This window comes from Tupaia chinensis, unplaced genomic scaffold (genome assembly GCF_000334495.1).
Source record: "Tupaia chinensis unplaced genomic scaffold, TupChi_1.0 Scaffold144031_1, whole genome shotgun sequence".
NCBI classification, from domain to species: domain Eukaryota; kingdom Metazoa; phylum Chordata; class Mammalia; order Scandentia; family Tupaiidae; genus Tupaia; species Tupaia belangeri.
The window spans coordinates 536,887-547,663 of record NW_006203883.1 but is presented as its reverse complement, the minus strand read 5'-3'; positions in this window follow the sequence as shown (position 1 = coordinate 547,663).

The window sequence follows — 10,777 nt, the reverse complement described above, 5'->3', positions numbered from 1 at the left end:
CGCCCCTGCCCGTGTGGGCCCGCCGGGGGCTTCCCCCCCGGGCGGGAGCTGGCGGCGAGGAAGGCAGCATGTGCCTGCTGGGGCGGCTTCCTGCCTCAGTGAATAAGCCCCCGCGCCACCCGGCCATCACCACACTTACCGTGTGTCAGTGTTCCCGGATCAAGACCCCCGACTCGCCACGCTGGGCAGCCCCAGGAGACCCTGAGACAGCGAGCGGGCGGGGGGCTGGCCACGCGGTGGAAGTGGCGGGTGCACATGGTCTCGTGCGTGGCACAGCCAGATGCGGCTCCCGGGAGGCCAGAACTGGGACTTGGCTGAGAGTGGGAAGGAGAACGCCCCACTGCGAGCGAGGTGAGCGCGTTCTGAGAATCGACACGGAGAGGTAGTTTTCTTTTGGCCAGCCTCACCTGTCATCTCCCCTGGCCTCTGTGGAAGCAGTAGCAGAAAGCGAGAGCTGCTCGCTCTATGGTGCCTGTTAAGGATGTTTGGAAGCAATTTACAGTTACGCTAATACTTCGTTCTGGAGAGCCAGGGCAAGGGGGAAAGAAGGGCCTCCTCCCTCTGCTAGAGTTCCCCGTCTCTTTGTAACTCCGATCTTGAGATTTATGGGAAAAGGGGGAGGAGGGTGGAGAGGCTAGGGATTAGATTGGTGTTACTGTCTATATATAGCCTTAGATTAGCCTCTTAATCCAACCTTCATTCAACTGTAATAAGTTGCCTTGAGCTTCGTTCATAGGTAGATAGGGGTAAATACAAGTGTCTAACCCCCTACCCCCAGCCTGTGGCTCAGAAACAAGACTTGCTAAAATATGAAGTCAGTCGTCCCTCTTCCCGTGCACCTACGTAGCTACATCAATGAAAGCTTCCTTAGAATTTAGTGTTTACATTTGAGCATTGCTTCTCTATAGACTAGTATGGATGTTTCTCTCAAGACCCATCTGCGTCAAAGAGAAATATTTGGATAATTATGTAGCCGGCTTTTAACATGTTAGGTATCCTCAGGACTCTTTCTTCCCACAATGCCATATATATCAAGTGAAATGCATTTTCCTCTGGCTTTATGCCTTCATTTTCCTTGAAGCATTCACTAACACTTCTGAAACCTGGGGAAGATATTCCTCATTATTTCCTGCTTTTAATCAAAATCTTTCCTAAACTCCAGCTGTCTTCCATTCCCCCCCAAGGCGGTAGCTTTAGAAGCTGGGGCAGATCTGAGCTGGCACATCTCACATGAAAATGGTTCGAAATTATTCATCTCCATGTATAACAAAGAAACTTTTGTTTGATGATGCTTTAATAATGATGTGACTGTTCAAACAAGTAGGGAGGCTTTTGAGAGTGACCGATCTTCTGTAACACTTAGAAAGCTGTTGCTGCCACAGTTGTGATTGCTTTGTAACACGGTGGCATACAGAAGGAACCTACAAACCTAACAAAATGCGTGAGGAGTAACCTCCCGGAACGTGTGATGTAACGTTTTACCAGCCAGTGCATAAGCAGAATTCGGTCCTTCACTGCCAGCATTTCCATCTCTTATGCCAAATCGGGGCCATGGTTACTTGAAGGTCACACCTGTTCGTCTCCCTGGGGTTGTCAGTTCCTCGAGTATTAGCAACTTATTATCTGTTTTCTTGCTGTTTTATGACACCTGAGTGGTATTTAGTCCAGCATGAATACATGACTTCAATAAATTTAGAGCCAATGACGATTACAAATAAAAACTGACATCTACCTGGAAATGCAGACAAATCATATGATCAGTTTGAATTTCTAGAAACAGATAACATAAAGATTATGTTTGTTAGATGATTACCTTAATAGTTCTGTGCAGCATAAATATTTAATGTAGGAATAAGATTAGCTAATAAGCACATTAAAGTGTAGTCGCATCTAAGTTTTATTTATAATAAAATAGCTACTACATTTTGAATATTTATTTATTCAGTACCAAATAGTCTACCAGATGCTTTGCATAGGATTATTTCGATCATTATTATAACAATCCAAGAATTAGCCAATGTCATCCCCATTTCTGCAAATAAGACAGAAACTTAGGGAGGTTAACTAATTTGCCCACAACCCCCCTCGCCCCCCCCCCTTAGGAAGTATCAGAGACAATTAGAACTTAGATGGGTTGATCTGTAGCTCAAGCTTTTCTTCTTTTTACTACTCTCTGCCCATGTATCTGGCAGTAAGGGGAAATTACAAATTCTTTTAACTAGCCAAGAGATAATAAATTCATGCAGTTCAGCATGCCAAAGGTACAACAGTCTCCCTCCCACCTCTTTCCCCAGTCCCTTCATGCCCCACAACCAATGGTATTCATTCCTATCCTTCCTAGGATACTTTCTGTGTTTACAGCTTATTTGTATCTTTCAACTCCTATGCACACATGTATTTCTTATTTTTTTTACAAAAATAGGAAGACACTGTTGTGTAATAATAGCATTTGTACGGTGCTTTTGGTTTCTTGTCTGATTCTTCATGTTTTTAAAATTTCTGAAATGTCTGAGATAGTCTTGTATGTGCTCTCTTATCTCTTTGTCCTAACACCACCCTAGACCTCCCCTGGCCTATTGCAGTAGACTCCTAAGTAACCTGCTTCTCTTTCACTTCGCTTTGTCCAGCTAATTCAAGGAAGTCCCTGTTCAATAAATATTGAGTACCCATCCTGTTAATGGTTGTCTACTGGCCGCAGACTGGAGGTCCAGGTCTGGCCTGGGAAGGCTCCAACTTGTGGTCCCAGCAGGCATTTCCAGCCTGCCAGGCCTTCCCACACACTCTTCTCTAAGGTCACCTCATAGCGGGTACCCTAACCTGCTGGGAATTTCCACCCCTTTGTTCTGCTCTTTTGCTTTTCTCTTCCTGGCATGACCTGCCTTCTCTCTTCACTGAGTCTCTCACCTGATGAACTGCTCAACTTTCAAGGCACTGCATAAACATCGTTTCTGCTCATCGGCTTTCATGGTCACCTTTCCACCCTGTCCAGTTCAGCAAGGGGAGTACCTGGTTCTCAGGAAAGAGGGATACAGAAAATCTTTTCATGGGGATGGTATTGATATACAACCTGGTTGCTGGTACTTTGATTGCAATCTTCTAATTCCCTCCTTTCTTTTTATGGACCCTAGTCATTTCCCTCTTAACCTCCATCCTCCCTGAATGAACGTCATTGCTTCTTCATCTTTCAAATCACATTCTCTTATGGTTATTATTATTAATAAACTGTTTGGCCTCTTCTTGTTCTAGACTATCACTGAACTAGGTCAAATTTACCTTGTTTCTCAAGATTTAACCTAGCATTGTGTACGTCGTGTATGCTCGCGACATGCTGAGTTGAATTCAACTTGATCTCCAAGTTATTTTAGGTGGATTTGTTTTCCTACTTGACTAATCCTTCCTGGCAATGTGAGGGGATGTGGCACTAAACACACACAGCCATAACCAGGCGCAGAAAGTCTTTAAATGTTTTGAGTCTCGAGCTTCTTAACATTCTGACGAATACTATCTACTGAGAAAGAAATGTTTGCATTCACATGTTGCATATGTTGCATGTGGCTCCTGGACTTCCTTAGCAAAGCCCCTGAGCTCCAGCTCTCTGCTGTAAGAAAATGCTGTTTCCCTTTTATTGCAGGAGGATCATTTGGTTTTGAGTATTATTTCTTCCCAAGTACTGTTCTTCTTGACATTTGACTTTGACTTTTCTTAGACTTAGGGACATGTCTTGACTGACTGGATATTTGATGATACTAAGAAATTTTCATTTTTCAAGGTTTAAAAATAATTTTTGAGATGTGTACCGAATACATTATTTAAATAGGAAATGATATGCCATCTGAGATTTACTTTAATATAATTCCATAGCAGTGGGGGACAGGGACTAAGTGAAAATATAAGAGAGACAAAATTGACCAGGCTGCAGCAGTGGATGCTGGGTAATGAGTGCTTTGCCTTCACTATACTGTTCTCTCTTCTTTTAGATATGTTTGAAATCTTCCCAAATGGAGTTTTTAAAAAGAACATTGGAAGCATTGCAGTCTTTAAGAAATCATTTTGTTTTGTTTTTAACACAACATAAGAAAGGAATATGAATTCAAATGTTCTTTCTCCATGCTTGGGGTGTAGCTGACGCAATTATCCATTTAAGTGTTAGAACATTCCCCGCTAATTCTGTAAAGAAGTGTCTTGTGAACAATGCATTTTCATAACACTTCACGTCACATTTTAACTTCTTCATGAAACTAAAAGGTAGGTGGCATTACTCAGTGCCTGTGTCACAGGCTTAGGGATATCTGATTGGCAGTTCATCTATATCTTCTCGGGAAACTGATGAAGTAATTTGCAGTCGAGTCTAAAGAAGGAATGCAAAAATATTTAGTTTAACTGAACGAAATCAAGACGTGAATGTGAAGATACTGATTATCTTCTGTGCCTCATAAACCAGCTCTGAAGGCATTGTGAAAAAGAGGAGTAACTAAACCATTGTGAGCAATACCAGCATTGTTAGGATAAGTGTGTTCTTAGCAAAAAGTCAGTACCGTACCCAGGATGGGGGTGCCTGCTAGGTTCTTAATCATGGCCTATGAACTGAATTCTTATTTTGACACCTACTTTCTGATTCTTACAATTTTTATTTTTATTGTATTGTGGATATAGTAAATATAATTTATAATGCATTTGCTCAGATTCTGAAAGCTTTTCAAAGAATATATAATTAGTGTAAAGTCTACCTATATTCTCAGGTATGAAATTTTTACGTTTAAAAAGAATACATTTAAAAAGATCAGTTACCTCTTAGAATTGTGTACTGAATGAATTATTTAAGGAGGGAATGATATGACATCTGAGATTTACTTTAGTATAATTCTGTGATGGGGGGGACAGGGACTAAGTGAAAATATAAATAAGACAAGATTGACTATGAATATTCATACCCAAGAATACTTTACATTCCTAGCTCATTCTGCCTGTGTGTTGAGAACATGGATCTCTTTAGCAAGTATCTTCTGGGCAGTTAGGTGCCAACTGGAATGATTTGGCCTGTTCTAAATTTGGCAAGTGTTGAGTTAAGAGTGCCAAAAATGTTCAGATAGTCATATTTGTAAGCTATCCACTTTGAAAGGTTTAGGTTACTCATTAAATGGGCCATTTTTGTTAAATACCAGAGAGACAAGGCTGTCATTATTCTTTCTTGATTTTTAGCATTAGGTATTACCTTTGATGTTTTTTAAGTTACGTCAAAAAAGAAAGAAAAGGAGACAATGATAATATGTGACAAAAAATAAAGCCCCACATTAATACTCAAGTATAAACCTTTGGTTATATTTAATTCTCTTATTCTGGAAATATTTTAGCAACAAAATGATCACTTAAATTTATATAAGAGTTATATTTTCTTTTTGCAGATGTCATCTTATTTTTTATGCTAGATGAGAAGTTTTAAGAAAAAAATATTATTTGGGATAGCAGGTGGTCTAGGGGTGAAGGCGCTGGACTCCCACATGGCTAACCATAGTTTGAGACCAAGACCCAGTGGTTTGAAAGTCATGCCAGGTGCACATGCGTGTATGCTCAAAATTGGAGAAGGAATTATGGTATGGCCATTCCTTCTGGGTGGCGATTTCTTTTTTTTTTCTTTTTAATGAATTGTTTTATTTAGCTTTATTTATTTATTTATTTATTTAAGTTTGATCAGATAGAGACAGAGGGAAAGTGAGAAAGCAAGTCCCCAGATCCAGGACTTGAACCGTGGTTGACCTTATGTTAGTGCAGCGCCCTTATCCACCATGCCATCTGCCAACCCCATGCACGGTGATTTCTTATTTTCCATTTTTCTGTCTTGGTCTGTTTATCTCTCTCCTGAGCACGCATGTGCCTGTGGCAAAAGAAAAAAAAAGGAAAAAGAAAAGAAAAATAATTGTTACATGTACTGTTATTTTGGAGGCCTTATAAATAAATCTCAAAAAAGCCCTGGGACAGAAGTGAGTAATTAATAAGGGATAATAATAGCATTTGGCATTACAGAGACTGTATCATAGTCTACTACAGAGCAGTATCATATTGTACTGTCATCCATTTCTTTTTGTATATACACACAAAGGACTTTAGTGATTTTTCAGTGTAACCAGTCACCTTTCTAAATTTATTGTCATTTCTGAAGGATAAAAAGAAAGATAGAACATACATTTTTCTCAGTGTACAAGGTGATAGAACGGGACACTCATAAACAGGAAAAAGAACCCCAAGTTGATGGTGCAGAGGAAACTACTGGCTAAAGATAAAGGATGCAGCTCTGGTGTTTGGTGTGAAGATGGTTTTTGACAAGGTTGAGCCTCTGCAGGAAACAATTGAAAAACTGGATCCTATAGTGCTAGTAATCATGGTGCCATAAATTTCCTACTCTTTGTATGTCCCTAAGAGGCAGTATTTTTATTAAATCTCCTCTCTAAAGGTAAATGTTTTTTCCCCTGAGTAGAACTCTGTGGAGAACTATTTGGCATTTTGGAGTTAACATATGCTAATCTAATCTATCCACATGCAGAACTAGGCTTTAAATTAATATTTATGCTCTACTCTATCTCATTCTAAACTATAAAAATCTATGAGGCAAATAATGAAAAACCTGCCTTGCCTTCCAGAATCATATAACTAACTATCCAAGATACTGCATCAACTTTGGTTGACCGTGGAAAACGCACTGAGTGAAATCAGTTGATCAGGCCCGGTCCTGGCTCTTGCACATACGTGAGCTCTGGAGAGGCACAGGCTTTCTGCCTTAATCTCCACTGTAGCCCGCATGGAAAACGGAAGGCATAACCTCAACCACGTGATTTGACATGTCAGCTGTATCTGAGGGTTAGCTGAGGGCCTGGGATTAGAACCGTGGTTGTCCAAGTATTCCTTTCTTCATGGATGTCAATGACAAGTTAAAAACCAAAACACACAATTATGAAGGCATTGATAAACAACTGCAACTTAGATGCACTGTGTGACATTGTTTAACGTACCGGAGATCATTGGTACTTGCGCCACCTGCTGCCAGGTTTTCTGTGCAGTGCTGGGAACTGTGCTTGCTAGACAATGGGCACCATGAGAGTTGTTGGCTTTGGTGCCTGTGGCATCCCTGTTGACTCTTGCCAAACCTGGTGGTTTGATAGGCAAATAAGTAAATGAATTATTCTCACTATGTCCGAATCTTTTTTTTTTTCACATGTGCATTTGAGAGAGTTTGTAGCTTTGTCCTTTGTCCTGCCCCACCCCCCCAACCCAGCAACTTTCTTTTCTTTTAATTTGATTTTGTGGGTTTGTGCCTATCAAGGTACTGTCCCGTTTCATTGATAGGCTGTGCCCCATTAATTCCTAGGCTAGGCTTTGGCATTTCTATTCAGTTCTTCCTCTCATTGAGTAATAGGCATGTATATGGTAGGGTGTGTGTGTGTGTGTGTGTGTGTGTGTGCGTGTGTGTGTGTGTATTCCAATAAGTCTTCACCCACTAGATACAGTTGGGCAGGTTCCCAGGTAGGATGAAGGGGCCAGGAGTTTCTTGGCTGACAGAGCTAATAGTGAGCGAGTAATTGGATTCAGGTCCACCACCACCTCCAGCCTCCTGTGGGTCCATCACACTGTTTATTAAGCCATTGTTCCAAAGCAAAATTCTCCCACTGGTTGTTGTTCTAGAATATCTTTCCCCCCAGAAGATTCTATTTTCTCCTCCTCCTTGATTAAAGTCCTCTTAAAGAAAAGCACTTCTCTACCCCCTTACCATAATATGTTTTCTCACATCCCATTTGTACTAAGAGTCAAAAACACCCACATCGGTTTTGTCTGTCAGGCCTAAATAAACTGATCTACTCTAACATTTGACTCTCCACTTCACGCTGGTTTTCATCTCCTGGGTTTCCTGACCTCAGGTAAGCAGGTCATTGTCTGGACACTGTCTGTCCACAAGCTTCATACCCTTAAGTGGAGAGTAAGTCTCTTAGAAAAATCATCCTTCTCCTTTACTAAAGTGTGCCTGCCCAAAATCTTGAAAGGAGGGAGAAATGGAAGAGAAGGGGTTTCGCTGTGACGATCCACCATGGGGAGAAGTCGTCTTCATTTTACTAAGCTTAAAACTATTGTAATATGATTACCCAACATTTCCCTCTCCATGAAATGTTTCTACTTTCCTGAGGTCATGCATTAGAACACAGGTTTGTAAGGGCCAGCAGGTGGGGTGATGGTTAAGGCACTGGATCACACGTGACTCAAGAGTACTGTTGGCGTTTCAGACCAGGTGGCTTGAAAATCATGCTGGGAGCACGTGCATGTGTGCCCAAAACCCCACATGAAGACTAGAGGAAAAGGGTTTCCGATGTGGCCACCCCCCCACCCCTTTCCACCCCCTTGGGTGCTTTCTCACTTTCCCTCTGTCTCTCCAGCATGCATCCTATAGCAAAAATTAAAACAGAGAGAGAGAGAGAATAATACTAGAAGATGTCATGGAACAAAGTCACATAACTCCAAGTCCCAATGCAAATAATTGTTTAATTGTCAGAGGGTGTGTGCAGTCAGAGGAAAGAGAAAGAAAGCACCCCTAGTGGGGTGTGATCACACCACAATCCCTTTTCCTCCGTTTCTCCATCCGGTCAGGATTTGGAGTGCGTGCACGTGTGCGCATGGCATGTTTTTGAAGCTACAGGGGCTGGAATTGGAACTTTGATCAGTCACATGGGATCCAGCACCGTTCACATAGTACTTAAACACTGTACTGTGGGGCTAGTCCCTACTTCAGTGTAGGGACTGAAGAAAGAATTTAACTTCCTTTTTCTGTATGTATGCCCCTCCCTCAGAAAAGAATGTAGAATCTTTTTTTAAGGGTTTTGCCATAGGGTTCATTGGAGAGGGACACAGAGAGTGAGAGGGAAAGTGAGAAATCACCCCCCTCCCCGCCCCCAGGGAGGATAGCCATGCCACAGTCCTTTCTCCTGCATTCTCCTCCTGGATTTTGGGTACACACATACATGCGCCCAGTGTGATTTTCAAACCACCAGGTCCAGGGCTTGACCAGTGGTTGGTCATGTGGGAGTCCATGGAGTCTTTTCTTTCTTTTTTTTTTGGCTACTGGGTGCTTGTGCTCCCCGGAAAGATGGAGACAGAGAAACAGAAAGTGAGAAATCACCCCCCGGAGGGAGGGATGGCCATGCCGCAATCCCTTCTCTTCCATTCTCCTTTCAGGATCTTAGGCACGCACGCACATGGAGTGAGTTTATGTCGCGGACTCGGACCGTGGTCGACTACATGGGAGTCCAGCGACATAGGCGTTATGCCAATTGCTGGTCCCAAGAGTCCATGGAGTCTTAACCACCAGGCCACCTGCTGGCCCAAGAATGCAGGATCTTATAATATGTTTAAATGTGAACAGTGGTCATTACTGAAAGTTAGGTTTATAGGTGTTATTCCCAATTTTTCACTGAATATTCTATGATATGCCTGATGAAATAGATTTATAATCAAAGCAACTTTTATAAGAGTTACTTTCTTTACAACAGGAATATATTTTCCACACCTTTATCAAATATTCATGTGGGATGAATCATAATATATAAAGTGTGTAACCATGTATTTTGAAAAATATAATAGATAGCATAAACTCAAATCTTTGCAGATATGGACCTTTCGAATAATTATCTTGTGAGGTTATAGGTTTCCTCAGTTGTAACTTCCAACTAATTAATTTGTAGAGGACTTTTAGCAGTTATTGCCTCTGAATTCCATGTATAAAAATCAGACGTATTACCTGATAGTCACCCAGCACTTTCAGTTAAAAATACAGTTATTCCTTGGCGTGATCAGACTGATCAAAATATGCAAGTGGGATAAGAAGAACGAACTGTCCTCTGTTCACTGTTGAATGCTCGTGTATTTTACAGAGCCAGGATCACATGTATATAGAAATTTGCATTTTGCTATATCTACGATTTCATTTTTCAGGTATATGAAACATTTTTAATTCCTCTTTGTTCTTCCCCAAACTGCAACATCCTAACATAAGAAATATTGGCTGTTGTGCTCAGCTGCGTCTCTTCTTAAATCCCATATTCCTTTACCTTCCCCCTGAACATTGTGGGATGTAAAATTATCGATATAAAAATAAAGTGTGCAATTTCAAATATTGTAGGTATGCCCTTGTTATCATAATCACGTTCGTCCTATAGATAAATGTTCTTAGGGTCTGGACTTAGAACAGAGACGTTTTCTACAAGGCATTTTCTACAAGGCAAACCACGCTATGACATGGGCCTTCTTCTGTTTGTGTTTGTGTGTTTCAAAGTGTTGAGAGACATAGGAATGACATCAGCAAGACTGGACCATCTGGAAGGTTGAATGAACAGGCCAGTTGTTGGGGGAAGGGAAAAATCTGGGAGAGAGTTCATGTGGGGAAAGTGCAAGAACCCAAAGCAGGGAATGAGATTACATTGAGTACAGAGCATGCGTTGATTAGTAGAGCAAAAAGTATTTTCACGGTTAACTTATACTTCTTAAAAGTCTTGAAAATAACTTCATTGAGATAAAACAAGCCCATGACGTAACCTGCCTTGACTTGCTTCTATGATGAGGTTGTAATGGATACATGAAATAATTTTTAGAATATTGTTACTTTTATTTTAAAAAGATACAAAGTCCACATTCAGAATTTAGATAAGTAGAATGAGAAATGTAAGCTATGAAGTGATTTGGGAAACATTAAATGAAATGAAAACTTTATCATGGTACCTTTATCTTTTTTTTTTTTTTTTTT